Source organism: Sapajus apella, unplaced genomic scaffold, assembly GCF_009761245.1.
Source record: "Sapajus apella isolate SASKATOON/1434 unplaced genomic scaffold, GSC_monkey_1.0 scaffold57, whole genome shotgun sequence".
Classification (NCBI taxonomy): domain Eukaryota; kingdom Metazoa; phylum Chordata; class Mammalia; order Primates; family Cebidae; genus Sapajus; species Sapajus apella.
The window spans coordinates 11,358,352-11,379,094 of NW_022436997.1; the positions used below are offsets into that span (position 1 = coordinate 11,358,352).

The 20,743-nt window shown below is 40.0% G+C and overlaps 1 protein-coding gene and 1 pseudogene across 2 annotated transcripts in view; one reads left to right on the top strand and one right to left on the bottom strand.

Annotated features, from left to right (window-relative positions):
* Positions 1–392: 392 nt before the first annotated feature.
* On the bottom strand, positions 393–19,244 carry LOC116528185 (annotated as a pseudogene). The gene is made up of 3 exons (XR_004258910.1): positions 19,029–19,244; positions 18,171–18,368; positions 393–2,720 (listed from the first exon to the last, which is right to left on the bottom strand). The product of XR_004258910.1 is annotated as a zinc finger protein 271-like (transcript).
* Positions 19,242–20,743, top strand: part of ZSCAN30 (zinc finger and SCAN domain containing 30) — a 36,688-nt gene continuing 35,186 nt past the window's right edge. The window contains exon 1 of the mRNA XM_032245326.1: positions 19,242–19,640. The gene's annotated coding sequence lies outside the window, so the exon portion shown is untranslated. The remainder of the gene's footprint in view (positions 19,641–20,743) is intronic.

The window sequence follows — 20,743 nt, forward strand, 5'->3', positions numbered from 1 at the left end:
TGACTACCTCTCCACACTGATTTCTACAATATCTGATAATTTCTGCATTAATATTGTTATAGATATCTTACAATAATACCACTCTCCTCTTGTAGGCTATGTCTGAATAAGACTAGAGCTTTTACAACATTATAGAAAAGATAAAAGTTTGTTTTTATTGTTGTATACTGACATTCAGTAAAAATTTTACTTACATTGAAGGTTTTCCCACAACTAAAAGGACTCTGAAGAGGTTTTTTCTTTTTTTTTTTTTGAGATGGAGTCACACTCTGTCGCCTAGGCCAGAGTACAGTGGTGGATCTTGCCTCATTGCAACCTCAACCTCCCAGGTTCAAGTGATTCTTATGCCTCAGCCTCTGGAATAGCTGGGACTACAGGCACTTGCTACCATGCCCAGCTAATTTTTGTATTTTTTGGTAGAGACAGGGTTTCAACATATTGGCCAAGCTGGAGAATTTTTAATTTTAGTAATGTCTGAGCTCTGAGTTAAAACTTTCATTATAAAAACTGAATTAAAGTTTTCTCCCCAGTGTGGTATTAGTGTTTTTAAAAAATAGAGTCTTTCTCTATTGCTCAGGCTGGAGTGCAATGGTGTGATCATAGCTCACTGCAGCCTCAAACTCCTCGGCTCAAGTGATGCTTCCACCTCTTCCTCCCAAAGTGCTGGGATTACAGGTGTAAGCCACCATGTCTGGCTCCAGTGTGGTTTTAATGTAGTATAAGGGTTCAACACTGATTAAAACCTTTTTCATACTCATCAATAATCAACAGCATTCATTAGATTTTTTTCCTGGTATGGTATCTCTGGTACTGAATAGAGGTGACATATACATATAGGTTTTCTCACATTCATCACATTTTGATTGTATTCCCCACAATGGTCTTCCTCATGATTAGTAAGTTCAAAGAGTTGGCTAAAACTTCTGCTGTACTGAACATACTAGTGTTTCTCCCCACCATGGATTTTCTGGTGTTCAACTAGATCTGTGCATGTGCTAAAGGCTTTCCCACATGCATCACACTTACATGGCTTTTCACCAGTGTGTATTTTTCAATGTTTAATGAGATCAGAGTGCCGACTAAAGCTTTTGCCACATTCATCACATGGATTTGGTTTCTCACCAGTGTGGATTCTCTGGTGTAGGGTAAGAGCTGAGCACTGACTGGAAGCTTTCCTGTACTCATTACATTTACATGGTTTTTCCCTAGTGTGGATTCTCTGATGTTTAATGAGGTATCAGTTATGACTGAACCTTTTGCTGCACTGTGCACACGGACATGGTTTTTCTCCAGTGTGGAGTCTCTGATGAAGAATAAGGTCAAAACTCTTACTGAAGACTTTCTCACAACTATTACAATGATAAGGCTTTTCACCAGAGTGTACTCTCTGATGTTTAGTGAGATCTGAGCTTTGACTGTATCTTTTCACACTGATTACATGCATATGGTTTCTCTCCAGTGTGTATTCTTTGATGCTTAACAAGATCTGGACCGTGACTAAAGCTTTTAGTACAATCACTACAGGGATAAGGTTTCTCTCCAGTGTGGATTCTCTAATGAAGAATGAGGTTGGAGCTCTGACTAAAGGCTTTCCCACATTCATCACATTCATAGGGTTTCTCACCTGTATGAATTCTGTGATGTTTAACAAGATCTGATCTTCAATGAAACATTTTATTGCACTGATTACATGGGTAAGGCCTCTCTCCAGTGTGAATTCGTTGATGATTAATAAGATTTGAAAGTCTTCTGAAAGTTTTGCTACATTGATCACAGGGATAGGGTTTCTCTCCAATATGAATTCTCTGATGTAAAATAAGGACTGAGCTCTGATTAAAAGCTTTCCCATATTCATGACATTTATAAGGGTTTCTCTCCAGTGTAGACCCTTCCATGTTTAATAAAGTCTGAATTCTGACTGAAACTTTTGCCACATTGATTACATGAATATGGTTTCTCCCCATTGTGGATTCTCTGATGCAGAATAAGATCTGAGCTCTGACTGAAGGCCTTCCCACACACATCACATTTATATGGTTTCTCCCCAGTGTGGATTCTTTGATGTTTTATCACATCAGAACTCTGACTAAAATATTTGTTACACTGTTACAAGCATAAGGCGTCTCTCCAGCATGAATCCTGATGTTTCACCAGATCCGAGCACTGGCTAAAACTTTTACTACAATGACTGCATTGATAGGGTTTTTCTCCTGTGTGGATTCTCTGATGGATAATGAGACCTGAGCTCTGACTGAAGGCTTTCCCACACTCATCACATTTATAAGGTTTTTCACTGGTGTGGGCTCTTTGGTGTTTAATAAGGTCTGAGCTCCGATGGAAACTTTTAATATACAAATTACAAGGATAGGGTTTCTCCCCAGTATGACTTCTCTGATACAGAACCAGGGCTGAGCTCACACTAAAGGCTTTTCCACACTTATCACATTCATAAGGTTTCTCACAATGGGTTCTCTGATGCCTAAAAAGGCTTGTACTAAAAACAAGGCTTTGCCCACATTTGTCACAGTTTTGTGGTCTTTCTTTAAAGATGTTCTGATATTTTTCATTTAATTTATCCCCAAATTCACAGAATTCTCTGCCTTCAGAATCCTGGAGAACATTCTCTCTGAGACTGCTAGAGTCTTCTATCAATGGTTCAATTTTTGCTGTAATTTCCTCCTCTGAAGCTGGCTTTCCAATCTTGGTCTTGGTCTCACCATCTGGAACAATAAACAAAATCCAAATGGAATGTGTTCCCTACACTGTAAGAAAGTTTCAGTTGACACAGATCAGTATTTACCTATATTATCACAGTATGTGTCTTCCAGAAAATGAACTTTACCCACTAAGAGGAAAGCTAGAAAGATTCAACACGTAATGGATCGCATTAAACATTCATACAAGTGATATACCAGATATGCTCTGTATGTTTGTCACAGGAGATCTGGGAATACTGAAACCTAATTAGTGAGTAGTAAATTGTGACTAAATTAGAGCTAATGCATAAGCATTTTATTAACATATATAAGGCAAGTAGTGTGAATCTTGAAAAAGATTAGTTGGTTGGGCTTTATCTAGCACTACCCAGCAATCTGGGCTAAAAGTATGATATTAACAAAAAAGAGAAAAAGAAAAACAAAAAAAAAGAAAATCCTTCAATTACTCTGTTTGCATCTTCTCTATCAATTTTTGGAAATGGTACAAGATTGACTGTTAACACACCAGTGGAGCATGTACTATGTTCCCAATACCTTACTAACAAAGCCACAAACAAGAATGATCCTAGTCCTTAAGTACAGTAATCAGTTCGATACTGAGTTTTTATACAACTACTTGAATTTACTATGTGAAAACATCTATAGGTTTCCAAATGGGATTATGTTGCATACCTTCCATCTTACTATGAAATTTATGGTTTATATTTTCACCCAAATGGAGGGCCATCCTAGTTCTGCCCATAGGAATGTCTTTAAAAAGAATACTCAGGAAAATGATAACAATGATTACACCTGAAGAAAATTGGGAGTCTCATGGTCAGGGGTATGAGGAATTCAGAGAAACTTCCTATTGCATACACTTTTATAATGCTTGACTTTTTTTTTCTTTGGACAGAGTCTCGCTCTGTCACCCAGGTGGGAGTGCAGTGGCATGGTCTCAGCTCACTGCAACCTTCATTTCCCAGGTTCAAGTGGTTCTCCTGCCTCAGCCTCCCAGATAGCTGGTACTACAGGCATGCACCACCACACCTGGCTAATTTTTGTATTTTTAGTAGATACAGGGTTTCACCATGTTGGCTAGGCTGGTCTCGATCTCCTGACCTCAAGTGATCTACCCACCTCAACCTCCCAAGGTGCTGGAATTACAGGCATGAGCCACCACGCCCAGCCAATACTTGACTGTTTTATCACTTCCATGTATTAGTTATTTTTAAAAATTAATACATCCGTGAACCTCAAATATCTGAGATGGGTCTCAGTAAATTTAGAAATTTTATTTTGCCAAGGCTAAGGACATACCCATGACACAGCCTCAGGAGGTCCTGATGACATGTGCCTAAGGTGGTCAGGGCACAGTTTGGTTTTATACATTTTAGGAAGACCTGAGACATCAATCAATATATGTCAAATATACACTGGTTCGACCTAAAAGGTGGGACAACTCAAAGCAGGGAGGGGGGCTTCCAGATCATAGGTAGATACAAGATAAAGGGTTGCATTCTTTTGAGATTCTGATTAGCCCTTCCAAAGGAAGCAGTCAGATATGCATTTCTCTCAGTGAGCAGAGGTATGATGGGAGGCAGTTTTGTCCTAAGGAGTTTCCAGCTTGACTTTTCCTTCTAGCTTAGTGATTTTGGGGTCCAGAGATTTATTTTCCTTTCATAAACCAATGTAAATAAAATTGTTGAATTATGGAAAAAAAAGAGATCTATATTTGTATACGATAATTTGTAGTATTAAACACAGACTACAAAGTGATAATATAAATCACTCTGAAAATTGGTTATAATATATTGTGCTATGGTCTATATGAGCCACTGTAAGTGTACTTGGCAAGCAGTACACTCAACTGAGTCATCATTATCTTTATGATTTAGGACATGCTATCCAACAAAAAAATCCAGATAGCTGGACCAGAATTAAATTTGAACCTCATAAGCTCCATTTTGGCTAGGCTATAACTGGGAGGGGTTACCTACCACCAACCAGGCTAGCCAGGGAATGCCATTAGGGGAAAGAAAGAAACATCATGCAAAAGAATGGTCAGAATAGAATCTTCAATTTTCAAAATCAGGTCTATAATAAATTTGTACCTCTTTTCTCCTGGTTATTTCTACAGAAGTAACCAAGAAGACATAATCTCTATCTGGCAACAGCCATATTCAGTGAACAAACTTCCTCACTAAGGAGTGTGGACCAGAAAAAGTCAGATATCTTTGAGTTGACTTTTGAGGACCCATTCCTATATTCAACAATACCAGATATCTATGATGGCAGGGCACATGAAAGCTTTACTGTTCTTCTTCTTCTTTTTTTGAGATGCAGTCTCTTTCAGTTGCCCAGGCTGATCTCAAACTCCTGAGCTCAAACAATCCTCCCACCTTAGCCTTCTGAGTAGCTAGTATTACAGGCCTATGCCACAGCACCAATTTCCATTGAATTTCTTGACTATCAGTCCATTGCTGAGTGGTGTTTATTACAAAGAGCATATCACTGTCAGACTAAAAATAGTCTGGAGAGCTGAAAACACATTCAATTTGGGTGAAAAGTCTAAAACCTAAAGGGATACTTCTAAGTGGGGGCTTCTTCCCCTTTGCCAGTGGTTCCAATTAGCAGAATCATTACTCATAAATAAATACTAGTTCAAAGGAGTCATTAGGTTTGTGAGGGGTCCCAAAGGACTTCTAGCACTTTTCCATATGCAGTTCTTTCCAATAGGGAGGATGTGCTCTGGCACTTAAATGATACTGAAATACAAGAACCAGTACCTACTAAATATTCAGATGTAGAAGCAGTAACAACAGAACACTGAATTGGCCTAAAAAGCCCCACTGACAAACCATGTTAGCCTCCCCTCTGCTGAACCCTGCCCAAATCCCATTAGATGAATTCAGATGCTTCTTCTATACAGTGGACTGACCAGAATGGCAACTTGGGATCCTATATTTAACAGAGACTAAGTTTCATTCCTTCCTCTTCCTGAAACTTCCCACAGTATTTGAATAGGTAGGTTATGGCTTCCAGTGCCCCTTAGAGACAGGAAGACCTCAGTGCCATCCCAATCGTATTTCTCCTTAAAGCATCTGAGTTCAGGATAAGGAATTGGACAGAATCAGAGAGCACAAAAGGAAAAAAGATTCTGAATTAGTATATAAGGCATATTTTACTTTTGGTTTCAAGTGAGGTGACGGCTGCTTGCAGGTAAACCAAATGAACTTATCTAATGTTATTGGTTAACCAAAGCCTGTAATAGGTGGCAAGGTATCATTCATTACTGACACTATTTTTTTCTGCTTTAGGGCCTCTTGAATTAAAAACCACAGCCATACTGTTTCTGGTTGGAGCTTCAGGGTTTATGACTCTTGGTTGACTCAAGCTTGACTTGTATAGTAATGAATCTTTTTAAAGGTAGCATTGGCTACCCTACTGTCAAGATAACACCTCTTAAATTCTTGCTTGGCTTTAACATAAGGGTTAATAGACTTTTTCAAATGACTCTTGAGAATTTATCTAATTCTTCATATCAAGTTGGTCATTTTCATCAGCAATGTAATTCCAGTCTGGAGCTCTAAGAGCCTGGATATGAGCTAATATCTTGCCGTATCACAGGAGTTTTGTCTGTCTGAGGGAAAGCCCCCTCAGTCCTAAGGTGCCAAAGTTCCTCTATCACACCTTAGATCCACTGCAAAAGAACTTTCATCTTCAAAGGGATCTAAGGTTACTGTCATCTTCAAAGGGATCTAAGGCTGGCATGACAGACTACAGGAGGGGCTAAGTAGTAAGATGGCTCAGCTATTTCCGTTCTTCCTTAATCTTTTAGCAACTAACCCAGCCAAAGTTCTAACAATCCATCTGGTTTCTGTCCATAGTGTTCATCAATCTTCCTCCTTTCATGTTCAGTATAGCTACATATCTCTGTAACTGTCTAAAAGTGGGTGGAAACTTTTGTCCACCCAATATGAATCTTAATTGCTATTTGTTACAATGGCACACACCTGAGGCTGACCACTAAATTGAAGGTCCCCTGGAGGAGAGTTAGCAACAACCAGGGTACCGTTTAGATAGCTGTCTTTGAACATGCTTCCTCGATTTGGTTTACAACCACCTCCTGAATTCCTACTCATTAATAGGCAATAAAATGAAAAAACATTTATTGCTCTGTTGACCATACAATTTGGTAAACATGTTCACTACTCATGGACTTCCCTCAAAATCTGTTAAAGAGCCTTTCAGGGCCTTATGCTTCCTCTTCCAGAAAGTCATGTCTCTGTCACCATCCCATCCTTATTACCAACACTATCAAAAACTGAAAAATCTGGGACTTTACCCTACTTGCAAGCTAACAAGTTAATCTACTGCAGTTTCACAGCCCTTGGCAGAAGACATGAGAATCCTAGATAAGAAACAAAGGACAGTTTATTACTCCCAGCAACAGCATTAGACAGAAAAGCAGTATTTGCCTTCCTGACCCCAATTCCCACAAGGTGACACATGTAGTAAGTTGTGTTGCAGGATAGGAACCCTGAGGCAAGGACATCCAAATTTTTAAAAGGGCACCTGTCCTCTGCTTCAGAGGGAGACACTATCCCTATATTCAAAGGTTGCTTGCCATACAACATTCTTAAAAAACAGTACAGAACAAATGCAGGCAATTCCTTTGCTTGTAATATGTGCAGACACACAAGAGCCCATGGAGAATTCTCTCTCAATACTAACTTCAATAGAAATGATGAAAACCAGAAGATAATGGAATGTCATCTGCCAAGTGCTGAAGGAAAAGAAGTGCCAAACTAGACTTGCATAATAAGATAAAATGCCTGAAAGAATAGTTATTTTCAGTTAAACAAAAACCAAGAAAGGTTTTAAAAAATATACCTGCACTAAAACAAATACTAAAGGGAATTCTTCAAGAAGAAAAAATATCCCAGATGCAGGCAAGGTAAAGCAGGAATGAAGAGCACTAGAAAAAGTAAAGTATGTGGGTAAATCTAAATGTGTACTTACTGATTAAAGCAATATGAATGTTTTGTGGAGTTTATAAAATCCATAAAATTAAAATATTTGGCAAAACAGCACAAGAGGAGGAGGGAAAGTAGAACTACAGTATTACAGGGTCTCTGCGTTGTCTTAGAAGCAGTAAATTAAACTGTAACAAATCCAGTGTATATGTTCTAATTTAAAAGGCAGCCCTTTTTCAACCAAAGTTCCAAAAGAGAATGAAACAGAAGATGAAACGAGTGACTATTCTTATTTCTCCAGTGATGGTACACAGTTAATACCATATTAGATGTATAAGAGCCTGATCGCATTGGGCCTTAATTCTTTCACAGAATCACATGTGAGAAAGGCTGGGATCAAGTAACCATTAAAAATAATAGAAGAATGTATAAATAATAAGAAAAAGTGCAAAAACCTGATAATCTAAAATTGGACAAAAAGAAAAAATGAAATAGATGGAATAAAAAACAAAGAAAACAAAATAAGAAGCTGGTACATTTAATTCTAAGCATATTTATTATGTTCAAATTGACTACTTCAATAAAAAGCAAAGAAAAACCTACAGTGAACATAGTTAATGGCTGAACACTAAATGCCTTTCTCCTAGAAATAAGGGCATAAAGCAAGGATGCCCACTCATATCACTTCTCTTCAATATTGTACCACTTTTACTCAACATTCCTAGCCAATAAGACATGAAAAATAACTGATATACACAAATAGGAAAGAAAACAGTTATACTGTCTTTAGAGACTACACAACCACATACAAAGAAAAATCCCTAACCTATCACAAAAAAGCAATGAGAACTTTTAAATGATTTTATTAGAACAGAATACAAAAACCAACTGTATTTATATATGCAAGCAATTAACAGTCTAAAACATTTTTTCATTTGCACTCCAAAATGAAATACTTAGAACTTCAACAAAATATGTACAACACTTGCATAATGAAAACTAAAAAACTGCTCAAAGAAACTAAAAAAGAACAGGAATATACAATTACTTATAAATATGAAGATTTTACATTGTTAGATGGTAATTCTCCCTAAACTGATCTATAGATTCAACGCAATGCCAATCAAAATCCCAGCAGGCCTGCTTTTGTACAAACTGACAAAGAAAACAGCTTGTTACATGGTAAGAGTAATACCATCTTGAAGTGGAACCACCGTAATGACCTGTTTGACTCCTGTATACCAAGGTATTCCTGAAGCATAGATAACCCCTCATAAAGAAACATTGCCTGTGGCATGGATAACCCCTCATAAAGATGCTTATCTAACTTCCCCAGTGGCCAGAGTTTTTAAGAGGGTCTGAGACATGAGGAGCTACATGTTTTATCAAAAAAAAGAAAAAAAGCTTGCTACATAAACAGGGCTTTCTAGAGGATGAGGGTGGGGATCCACGATCTTGTGGCTGCCTCAGACATGACTTCTCTTCATCTCTAGTAAATGATTCTTTCTAGGAAACTGGATTTGTTAGCCTCTTTATGTGGCCTCTCAGCTCCCTTGGCCTTTGGGGGCAGGTATGCATCCACCTGCCCACTGGGGGAACACAAATTAATTTTAAACTTTATGTAGAAAGGCACAGAAGATGCTAAACAATTTTGAGAAAGAAGAACAAAACGGGTGTAGTGACACTACCAGATTTCAAGCTTTACTCTAAAGCAACAATAATCAAGGCAGAGTGGCAATGGCGTAAGTACAGACATACCTATTAATGGAACAGGACAGGTTTCAGAAATAGATCCAAAACGGTATGTACAGCTGATCTTCAACAAACGTGGCAAAGTAATTCAATACTGAAAGGATAACCTCTTTTCAACAAAAAGTGTTGAAATTAAGCCAGGCACAGTGGCTCATGACTGTAATCCCAGCACTTTGGTTGGCTGAGACAGGTAGATCGCTTGAGTACAAGAGTTCAAGATCAGCTTGGGCAACATGGTGAAACCCTGTCTTTACAAAAATATAAAAATAAGCCGGGTGTGGTGGCACACCCCTGTAGTCCCAGCTACTTGGGACGCTGAGGTAGGAGAATCTCTTGAGCCTAGGAGGTTGGGGCTGCAGTGAGCTGTGATCTCACCACAGCACTCCAGGCTGGCAACAGAGCAAGACTCTGTCTCCAAAAACAAATGAACAAACAAGCAAAACAAAAGTAGATAGTAGTTTGAAGTAGATATCACAGGCCAGGTGCAGTGGCTTACGTCTGTAATTTCAGCACATTAGGAGAATGAGGTGGGCAGATCACAAGGTCAAGAGATTGAGACCATCCTGGCCAACATGGTGAAACCCCATCTCTACTAAAAACAAAAAAATTAGCTGGGCGTGGTGGTACGAGCCTATAGTCCCAGTTACTTGGGAGACAAGGCAGGAGAATCACTTGAACCCAGGAGGCGGGGGTTGCAGTGAGCTGAGATCACTTCATTGCACTCCAGCCTGGTGATGGAGTGGGACTCCATCTCAAAAAAAAAAAAAAAGTAGCTATCTTAATGACAAAAATGAACCCCAACTTTTTCCTCACACTATACACAAAAATTAATTAGAAATGTAATATAAATCCAAACATTAAAGCTAAAAGTATACAATTTCTAGAAGAAAGCACAGATGATCATAATTTGGGGACAGACAAGGGTATTAGGACACCAAAAGCATGAATCATAAAAGTTAAACTTCATGAAAATTATAAACTTCTATTCTTCAAAAGACATTACTAAGAAAAAAAGTCAAGCTACAGATTGGGAGAAAATATTCACGAAGCATATATTTGATGATTGTATATCTACAATATACAAAGAACTTTGACACCTCAAAAATAACACAACTCAAAAGAACAAAAGATTAGAATAGATCACAAAATAAGTTATATGAATAGTTAGTAAGCATATGACAAAATGTTCAGCATCACTAGCTATCAGGGAAATACAAATTCAACCTCAAGGAGCTACTGGTAAATACCCTTCACTAACAATACAACTAACATAGTAATGGCCAAATACTGACTAGTCTGTGGACCAACTGACACTCCCAAACATTGCTGGTGAAAATACAAGACGGTATAGCTATTTTAGAAAATTCTGGCAGCTTTTAATAAAGTTAAACATATTCTTATCATGCACCCCAGCAATTCTACTTCTAGATATTAATATTTACCGAAGAGAAATGAAAACATATATCCACACAAGGACTTGTACACAAATGTTTAGAGCAGCTTTATTAATAAAACAGCCAGAAATATAAACAATACAAATGTTCATCATCAAGTGAATCAATAAACAAATTGTGATATAGACATACAATGGAGTATTTAGCAATAAAAAAGAATTACTGATAAAGCAACAATATGGATGAATCTCAAAAACATTATGCTGAACTAAAGAAGGCAGGCAAGTATGATTCCATTTATATGAAATGTTAGAGAAGCCATATCAAATATGTAGTAACAGAAAGCATATCAATGGTTGCCTAGGGATGGGGAGGGACTAGAAGGAAATTGGGAGAAGGGTGTTGATATAAAGATTCTATGTTTTGCTTGTAGGGGTAGTGGACATGGTATATATACATGTCAAAGCTCATCTAAAGCAGGCTGGGTGTGGTGGCTCACACCTATAATCCCAGCACTTAGGAAGGCTGTGGTGGTTGGATTGCTCGAGCCCAGGAGTTTGAGACTAGCCCCGGCAACACAGCAAGATTTTGTCTCTACAAAATAACAGAAATTAGTTTGGCACAGTGATGTGCGCCTGTAATCCAGCTATTACAGGAGAGAGGCTGAGGTGGGAGAGCAATTGAGCCTGGGAAGTTAAGGCTGCAGTGAGCTGTGATTGCGCCACTGTACACCAGCTGGGGTGACAGAGGGAGACTCTAATCTCATCTAACACCTCATCTAAATGCACAATTAAAAGGAGTATGTTTTATTGTCTACAAATTACGCCTGACTAAAGTAGATTTAATAAAAGTCAGTAAAAGTATATTAGACAGCAACAACACAAAACACCTTGACCTTATAGTCCATCCTTCTATTGCTTCTTTTGTTTCCCTTTATAGCAATTCTCCTTGAAAAACTTTACTTTCTCATTTCTCTATTTTAAGTTTATTAAGTATTTTAGATACAAAAATAGGTATGTATCTATATGTATATATGTACAATTTAAAAAATGAATAATAATACAACAAACAGAACTGAACCTTCCATTCAACTTAAAAAATTACCAGAAAGTTTCTGACATGGTAGAATTCCCCTCTGTATGCTTCCCTGATCCTGTCTTCTTCCTCCAATCCCTTTCCCCCATCTACCTTTGTAATCACTGTGCTAAATTTTCTGTTTATCCTTCTCTGGCTTTCTTCAGAGCTTTACCAAATATTTTTATCTTTAAAAAAATATTATTTCATTTTGCATGTGTTATAGACTGGACTTGTGCTTGTGCACTGCTCCCTGCTCCACCGCCACCATCCCCAATTCATATGTTGAACCCCTAACTCCCATTGTGACTATATTTGGAGAGAGGACCCTTAGGAAGGTAATTAAGGCTAAATGAGGTCATAGGGTGGGTTCTAATCCAGTTAAGACTGGTGTTCTCGGGAGAAGATGAAGAGACACCAGGAGGCATGCCTGTGGACAAAAGCCACTTCCCACATGCAGAGAAAAGTCATGTGCAACCCATGGAGAGAGGCCTCAGGAGAAACCAACTCTGCTGGTCCCTTGATTTTGGACTTTCAGCCTCCAGGACTGTGAGAAAACAAATTTCTGTTGTTTTAGCCACCCAGTAGATGATGTTTTGTTATGGCAGCAGTAACAGACTAATACAGGATGTTTTTGAAATTTATATATTTATGGAATTATACATGTATTCTGTGGCTTGCTTTGTTTGCTCAACATACACCGCAACTTATTTACCTATTCTCTTTCAATAAACAACATTTTGCTATTATTAACAATGCCGTTATGAATATGCTTGTATATCTATCTTGGTACACATATGCAAATGTTCCTCTAGGTTACATAAACTATAAGTTATATTAAGTTTATATAACTTTGACTTGTTTGGGTTTCAACTAGGTATTTCCAGAGTAGTTGAACCAATTTAGACTTCCATCAGGAGTATGTATGAAGAGTTCATTGTTCTATGCTGTAACCAACATTTAGTCTATTCTCTTTTTAGTTCATTGTCATCGGGCTTGTATCTCCGCAACTCCGTCAAAACTGTAAAGTCCCTAATAGGCTCTATCTTGACAAATCCAATGGTCAATTCTCAATCTTATTCTGGATTGTTTTGAATAGTTGATTATTTTCTTCTTGAAACACTTCTAACTTACCTTTCTCATCATCCTGTATAAAGAAAGAACCCCAATGGCTTCCTATTACACTGGGAATAAAATTCTAAGTCCTCACTATGGTTTATAATGTTCCATATGATCTGGTCCCTTTCTTTCTCTCTGCCCTCATTTCATTCCACTGCCACCCCTAATACCTGCCCACCCTGGGCTCCCTCTGTTCCTGATACATATAGGAGCCTCTGGCATTTGCTACTCCCTCTTCTTGGAACACTCTGATAGTCACATGCCTTGTTTTCTCACTTCATTTATAGCTCTACCCAAACGTTACCATTGCAGGGAGGTGCAAGACCTGCAGCGCCTCTGCATTTTTGAGGTAACAGACATCACAGCTCAGTGAGCTGAAATGACCAATTTAATTAACCTGTAAGGTTGCTACTTTTGAGTGAGACTCTTATTACCCAGGATAACTAGCGGAATTGGAAGTGCCAGTGGCAGTCATGGATGCTGTATAGAGCCTCTCACAAGCCTCCATAGAGGACCACCCTACATCTTCTGTCAGCAACACTTTTCTATAAGAAAAGCAGATCTTGGCTTACTATTGGGCACTGATAGAGATTTCACACTTGAACACAGAGCACCAAATGACTACACATTACAGACTACTCATTGTGTATCGGTTGTTACTTATTCCACCAAATCACACACAAATCAACATTCCATTGCAAAAAAAAGTCTTGAAGACAAGTAAATTCTGTACACAAGTGACTAGGATTCCATAGTACCTGGTCCTATTGCTTCACTACCTCTCCCCCTCAGTTTATATTCATGGTCTCATGGGAATTCCCTATTACCAGTTAACAGCTGAGGAAAAATTATAGAACTGGTTTACAGATGGGGGAGCACCAGCCAAAAGTAAATAGCTTTCACTTATATCCTTACTCAGAAGTGGCCTCAGACACGCTGGTGAAGGCAAATCCTCCCAGTGGGCAGAATTTCACATATGTACCTACTTGTCCACTTTTCATCAAAGGTAACATAGTCTAAGATATATGTTTATATTGATTCATGGGTAGTGACTAATGGGTTATTTGATTATTTAGGAACCTGGAAAGAACAAGATTGGCGGACTAGAAGCAAAGATTCTGGGGGAAAAGTATGAGGATGGAATTCCCAGAATGGGCAATGAATATGAATATATTTGTGTCCCATGTGAATCCTCACTAAAGGGTATCCACTGTGGAAAAGCCTTTCCATCAGACAGACATGGTGATCTATTTTATGAATTTCAATGAGCTTCTTTTCCAATGCTTATCCAATAGGCTCATGTACAAAGTAGTCATGGCAGTGGGAATGAAAACTCTACATGGGCTTAACAATATTGACCTCCCCTCATGAAGGCTGATATGCCTAACACAACTGCTATGTACCCAAGCAGCTAAGGCCAAAACCAAGCCCCTAAAAAGGTACCATTCCCTGGAAATGGGGGCAGATTCATCACACTGAACCACTTCTATCAAAAAGAGAGCAGCAATTTGTTTACAAAATATTAAATACTTAGTCCAGACACAAATTTGCATTTATGTAAGATAAGGTTATGTTTATTACCAGGTATTTGATAGCAAGCTGCCTCCAAATAACTCATTTTTCAGGAAAGAAAGTATAGCAGTGAGTTCGCATACATGCAATTCACAGGTCTTGCCATATGCCCCATCATCCAGAAATACGTGGAATGATCTGCTAAGGCTCAGTTACAGTGCCACCTACCCAACAACACAACACCCTGTAAATCTGGGGTGTGGTCATATAGATGCAATACATGCCTTAAACCAAAGGACAATAAATATTGCTTTTTTTCTCCATGGCCAGAATACATACACAGGGACAGGAACCAAGGGTGGAGGAGGAGTGAGAATGGTCCTCTTATTAGAGACCTAATTATTCGCCTGTATTATTTTTGCTTACTATCCCTGTAATTGTGGCATGCTGAGTTTGAAGTTCTAGTGCTCAAAGGAGAAATGTTTCCACCATGGAACAAAGTCATGATTTTGTTAAATTCAAAGATGAAACTGTCTCTTGGTCATTTTGGGATCCTCATGCTGCTGAACCAACATAGAAGGGATCACTTTACTGGCCAGGATAACTGATCCCAATTACCAAGGGGGAACTGGTTGCTGCTACATAGAAGGTCAAGAAAGAATATGTCTGGAACTCAAGGATTCACTGGGATATGTCTTAGTCCTCTCATAGGCCTAGTCAACAGTACACTGAAGCAGCCTGAAAGAAGCAGGATTACTGAGGACTCAGATCATCCAGGAAAGCACTGAGGTACTGGCAGAGAGTAAGGGAGATATAAAATGGATAATGGAAGAAGATAATTAGGATTATCAGCTTAGGCTTTGTGAATAGCAAAAACAGGAGCTGTAATTATCCCTCACCATTTTATATGAAGAGCACTAGTGGCAGTTAAATTCCGGGCTTCAGATGGGAATATGATTTAATTATGTCAACCTGAAATGAAATGACAGTTTAAGGGACTCTGTTTTTCTGCTATGTTGGGGTGGATATGGCAGGATAAAAGTGACATACTATAATGAATATTCTCCTTTCACCCCTCCAGATCTACTCTTCACCCTGCTCTGTGCCCCAGGAGATTGATGTTGATGGACTGCATCACTTGGGGTTCCACGCCCTCTGGTATGCAAGTAGATTTGGACCCAAATGGGAAAATAGTAGAGTGACTAACTGTACTGGTTTGCCTAAAACTGAAGGGGCTATTGCAGCTTTCAGTGCTAAATTCCAGGCAAATTGGGATGAACTTGTCACCCTACATCCTGGCTGTCTCCTTGCTGGGCCAGTAGATGAGCCTTTTAGCAAAGGCTGGAGCTCCTATCAGGTGGCTAAATCCTACAGCTATACTTTCCAGGACCTGGTAATCAATCTTTCCCCTTGTCCCTGAAGATCTACAGGTAGTAACTGCTTCCCAGTGCTGATTTCTGTAATCATCCCCATCCTCTTCATGAAATTTCGAATTACTGCACTAGCATGAGCCATCTGTTTCTTGCTAGAATCCTGACTGATATACCCTGGTTTAATTTCTCCATAACCATTATTATTATCTGATAATATAATGAACATTCATTTATTTTGCCCTTCCCTCCACTAGCATGTAAGCACTTTGACAGCAAAGGCCTTGTGTGTTCAGTTCACTGCTATATCACCAGCACTTAGAACAGTTATTGGCACAGGGCAAAGCGTTAATAACTAATCATCATATTATATGGCTAGTAATTAATAAGGTATGATCTTATTAATTAACAAACATTTATCAATAATAAATATTTGGTGAATTCATTAGAAAAATGATTTTAAGGATATATGAATGTTAGCAGTGACTATTTCTAGAGGGCGGGGCTGAAGGCTATTTAAATTTTGTTTTGTGTTCTCATACTTTACAAATTGACTTTAGTATAACTGTATTACTCCATAATAAAATGTTATTTTATACATACTCTAAAAGACATAAACACAAGGACTAAATATATCAATTTATGTAAAACTGCAAGGAGGAAGTACAATTCTGCAGAGATTCTCAGGAAAGATAAGAGCTAGATGTCTTAAAATAGATTATTAAAGAAGGACAAGTTCTAGACACAGGAGAGAAAAACTAAAAAAAAAAAAAAAAAAAAAAAAAAAAGATCCTCAAAAACTAATAAGAAGCAGAAGATCTAGAGTGAAAAAAGGGACAATGGAAGGTGACTCAGGAAAAACAGCAGCAATGAGAGGACAAACCAAAAAGAAGTAACATATGATGTGGAAATGAGACCCTACAGAACACCTGAACAAAGCTGAGATCAAAATTTTCTTATATAAAATAATAATGGCTACCAATTATAAAGAATTTTCTGTAAGCAAAGTCTGTGCTCAGAGTTTTACATTAAGATTTTCTTTAGTTTTTTTATTGGTGTTTTTTAGAGACAGGATTTTACTCTGTCCCCCAGGCTGTAGTGCAGTGGTGCACTGCTGTCTCTGAACTCCTGGGCTCAAGCAATCCTCCCACCTCAGCCTCCCAAATTGCTGGGACTAGAGGTACCACCATGCCTGACTATTATGTAAATTTTTATAGAAATGGGGTCTCACTTTGTTGCTCAGGCTTGCCCTGAACTCCCGGCTTCAAGTATTCCTCCTGCCTCAGTCTCCCAAAGTGTTGGGATTACAGGCATGAGCCACTGCAACTGGCCTGTTGTAGTATTAATGTACCCCAGTGAATCCTATCTCCCAGTACATATATCCTTGTGTAGTCTCCTTCTACAATGACTTTAGAACTGGTCATATGACCTGCTTTGGTCAATGAGACATTAACAGTTGAAACACAAACATAGGTAGGAAAAGTGCTATATATTGGAGAGCTTGCCTTCTCTTTGACTGGAAACAAGCTGTCGTGTGAAAAAGTCCAGGGTTGCCTGCTGAAGACATGTGGACTCAAGTCATAGCTGGCACCAACAGTCAGACATTGTGACAATGTGATTGAGACCATCTTAGACCCTGGCCCCAGTATAGCCAGCCCTGAGATGACCGCATAAGTAACCCCAGAAAAGACCAACAGAAAAAAAAAAATTGCCCAGGTGAACCCAGCTCAAGTTGATAACCTACAGAAACATAAGAAATAATGTGGTGTAAAAAGCCTGATGTTTTAGGTCACTAAATTTTGGGGTTCTTTATTCTGGAGTAATATAGAGATACAAATCTAAAAATAACTTCAAGGTATGACTTACTATACACTTGTAAAGTGAGGAAACAGAATTATAAAATATATGAGTAACTTACTGTAGCTAGTTAAGTGACAAAACTACTGTTGAATCCAGGTTGTCAGACTCCAGAACTTTTAACTCTACCCTTACAGTAGATAAGAAAAATGACCAAAACTAACAGATTGGTAATGAGGTCATTATACAGGGAAAAATGAATGACTTTGGGGTTTCAAAAAAGTGGAGGGAGCTGCATGAGAATTTGATTGCCAGATTTTGAAATAAAGTCATGTGACTATGCCTGGTGCACTAAAGGGGTAATACTGCCTAACCGAGTTAAGGGGAATCATTCGAAGACACTAGCACAGGTGACACCCCCTCATCCTCCCCACCCTGCCAAAACCACTAAGAAAGATATAATACCCTGACGCTCACCTGACAGAAGGTTATGTTCCTGAGATTCATAATTGAACTGGATCTCCATGGGCTGCAACTGGATACCTCAGAGAGCAAGTGGAGAATTACTATTTCCTCTGAAAGCTTTTCTTGTCCACTTAAAGGTCTGGGACCTGGACGCAACTGGGCACCACTGGGCTTGGAAGGGAATCAATGTGCTGACTAGAGATGTAATCTCTGAAACAGACCACCACAAAATCCTCAAGATATAAAAGAAGGAGAAAACAAAATCTCTTTTCTTGTTTGAGGCGGAGTTTCACTCATGTTACCCAGGCTGGAGTGCAATGGCGCAATCTCGGCTCACCGCAACCTCCGCCTCCTGGGTTCAGGCAATTCTCCTGCCTCAGCCTCCTGAGTAGCTGGGATTACAGGCACGCGCCACCATGCCCAGCTAATTTTTTTTGTATTTTTGGTAGAGACGGGGTTTCACCATGTTGACCAGGATGGTCTCGATCTCTTGACCTCGTGATCCACCCGCCTCGGCCTCCCAAAGTGCTGGGATTACAGGCGTGAGCCACCGCGCCTGGCCAAGAAAACAAAATCTCATTTGACTTCCAGTTGCTTTTCTCTCAGAATGTATTAGGCTTCCTCCCCATAATCCAAGAGCCAGGGATTACCCCACTTAAGACACACATTCCCCATTCGAAGTCTTGAGATGTTCAAACAAAATTACGGGTTAATACTACAAAAATAAATGTATAACTGGAAAGACAGAGCAGGGGAGGGAATTTTACAATCGATTCTAGTGGTTAACACTAAGATATTCGCTGCTCTTCCTATCAAAAAATGACACTTATTGATCATTTTTCTTCCCCTCTTGCTTTTTCCAACACTCACAAATTCAGGTGGCTCTTTCCCAGTACGGTCGGCTGATTCACGTGGATACACCACGCTTGGTGACTCCACCCACCCCACAGAGTTTCCGGCATTCGTTTGGTTGCACCCAAGGCCAGCTGGGCTGACTGGGGACCAACCGAACACGAGGCCGAGAACCGAAAGGCTCTACGTGCCTGGGAGCGATCCCGGCGGCCATCACTCTCCGAGGTCTCGAGAAACCGCGCACAGTTTCCGGGCTGTGAGGTCGCTTGTTAGGGAAGATCACCTCTAATTTCTGGGCTATCCGCGAGCCGACGTCACCGTACCCCGATGTGGTCTCCGGACCGCTGTGAAACCTCATACCCGGCCAACCCGCCTTTGCACTGTCCGCTCTAGGAATCTGGGAGGAGTGCTCAGCTCTATGGTTCATCATAGCACAGGCCCCGGGCGGCGGTGGGGTACCGGGTCGGGGAGGGTTGCCGAGAATTAACCCTGAACAGCCGCGAGCTGCCCCTAGCGGTGCGTTAGCCAGGGACGTGCTTGGCCGGCGGCAGATCCCTTGCTGCTCTGTCTGCCGGTTCTTGAGGTGAATATCGGAATCCATTATCTTTCGGGAAAGCTCTCTGGGGCAGGGTAGGTTTTCTGACTACATACGAGTTCTTAGTTATCATTTTAAAAATAACCACCCCTCCCCCTATCGCTTATCTGATTCGTAGATGCGCTTTCATTCTTCCTTCCTGTCCTCTCTGTTTTTTTTGCACCCCCAGAAGAGTGGCGCGCGTCAGAATCACCTGGAGACCTTGTTAAAATACTGAGTGCTACCCCCAACTCCTGAGTTGATGATTTAGTAGTGGTGGGAGGCGGCGGCGGCAGCCCAGGTTCTCAGGTGATCCTGAAGCTGTTAGTCCTGGGTTCACATATTGAGAACCACTGCCCAATAAATAAATGATGCTCAGTAATTAACCCCTTAATTAACGAAGAGCTGGATTTTTATCTACTTTGCAATCTAGAAAGGGCATGATTAAATAGACCTCTTAAATAGAGGTCTATTTAAGATTTGCTTGCTAGTACAATTCTCATTGATCAGGGTGATAAGGACCCGAAATGGAGGGTGCGGGATAATCAGGGCAGGAAAGGATATTGCTGGGTTCATGGAAATATTTTGGGAAATGAGGAGTCAGGACCTTATTTCTGGTTTGAGACCAATGTGACATGTGACTTGGGTTAAGCTGTCGGGTGGGGAAAGGAATAGCTTTGAGAAAACGGTGGGTGGCTAAGTCGTAGCCCAGCTACGAGTGGAGCTTGCAGTGAGTGGAAGAAGAGGGCTTCCTAGCCCAGCCCAAGTCCCTGTTGGGATATATGAAGTTTAGAGATGTATGAATGAGACCTTAATATAACCCCGTAAGGGGAAAGAGAGGTGGGAATTTGAGTCCAGCCCTCCCAAGTAGGGAGTGCAGATACTTAAAAAACAAAAACAAACAAACAAACAAAACGGGCGCAGTGGCTCACGCCTGTAATCCCAGCCCTTTGGGAGGCTGAGGCAGGCAGATCACCTGTGGTCAGGAGTTCGAGACCAGGCTGGCCAACATGGTAAAACCCCCGTCTCTACTAAAAATACAAAAATTAGCTGGGTGTGTGGCGCGCTATTCCAGCTACTTGGGAGGCTGAGACAGAGAATCGCTTGAACCCAGGAGGCAGAGGTTGCAGTGAGCCCAGATGGTGCCACTGCACTCCAG